Source organism: Aplysia californica, unplaced genomic scaffold (assembly GCF_000002075.1).
Source record: "Aplysia californica isolate F4 #8 unplaced genomic scaffold, AplCal3.0 scaffold01674, whole genome shotgun sequence".
Classification (NCBI taxonomy): Eukaryota; Metazoa; Mollusca; class Gastropoda; order Aplysiida; family Aplysiidae; genus Aplysia; species Aplysia californica.
The window spans coordinates 20,050-21,683 of NW_004798944.1; positions in this window are offsets into that span (position 1 = coordinate 20,050).

The window sequence follows — 1,634 nt, forward strand, 5'->3', positions numbered from 1 at the left end:
ATTTCTCTCTCTCTCTATCTATCTATCTATCTATCTATCTATCTATCTATCTATCTATCTATCTATCTATCTATCTATCTATCTATCATAGTGTACCCCCCTCCACTCCACCCTTTCCCGTTTTCCCTCATTTGCAACCTCTTTTATGACGGAATACTCTTCCCATTTGTACATAAATCTGTCTTTACGATGTCCAGAATGATTTAGCGATCTACACAATCATAGACGTTGATATAGTAAAGTTGTTGTGATTGTTCTTGTTTCTGTGGTGAATGAGCAGCCTTTGCGCGCACTCTTCGGACACTAACACATAGTTAAAATTTGGAGTTCTTTAGGAAAATAAGTTCTGAATTCAACATTATTTCAATCAACATCATCATCCAGTGCCAGATCTGCGACAGACATTGGCGATCATGGTTCTCCATTCATTCCTTTGCTCGGATGCTCAAAAAAGGTTACGTTTCCCTGATCTTTCCCTGTTACCAATTTGTTTAGGTTCCCTAAGTATGTTGTTCTGGGCCTCGTTTGCCCTCAATTTTGCCAGTGAGAGCTAGATGTTCAAGACCCTTATGTCTATTTATGAGTCCCAAAAACTGCATTTGTCGTTTCCTGATTGTTTTTTAACATTGAGCGTCCCACGTGGGCTTCATCAAGCACTACCTCATTTGATTTCTTTTCCTTCCACGATACTCTTAGCAGTCTCCTAAGAAACCACATTTCTGTTGCTTCTATTTTATTTTCACTGTCTTTAGAGATTGTCCAGCATTCACAGCCATATAGAATTATTATTTCAATACTATGTTGTTTTTTTCCTCTTCTCTTGCAATCCATTTCTTCCTTTTTCCTGCAACTCCCAAATTGTGATATCTGTTAAAATTAAATTTTAAAAGTCTTTATTTTTTTACACCACCATCGGCACATCAGATCTAGATCCTACTTTAGAAGGAGCCCCCCCCCCCCTGCCAGTCAAAGCCAAAACGGGTTGAGACTTGAGAGGACACACCCTAGCAGAAAGACCGAGAAACTCTATAGCAATGTCTCCTCCTCTCGGAAGTTGTGTTTTGTCAAGTTGGAATGGTTGAAGTTAGGAATTCAAGATTTGAATTCAGTAGTAGAAACAGTTATTCATATCATTGTTTACAATATTATCATTCACGTTTTTGAGTGAATACTAATGATGACGAGAAGAGACGTGAGGATGTGTGTGGACGGAGCGACTCCAAAACACTCCTCATAACTGAAGATGAAGAAATAATAATAGTAATAATAATAGTAATAGTAATAATAATAATAATAATAATAATAATAATAATAATAATAATAATAATAATAATTATTATAGTCATGGTGACCCCGGATTTGCGTACTAGGTCATGTCAATACCGAATACCAAAGGGAGTGGGGAAAGGGTGTCCAAGTTTACTTTTATCTCGTAACATTATTTCGATCTGAGCAAAAACTCCCGAGCTTCACAGATGACAATCTCCATCTGATACCCCGAGACAGTTCGCGTCATAAACGTTGAGCGCTTCTGGAGAAATAATTGGATATTCCCGCAGTTACCACTGGCCCGTTGGTGCGCACGGGTGCAGTCCGATGAACGTGTCAAGCTGCCCTAATGAACACCCCGCCTG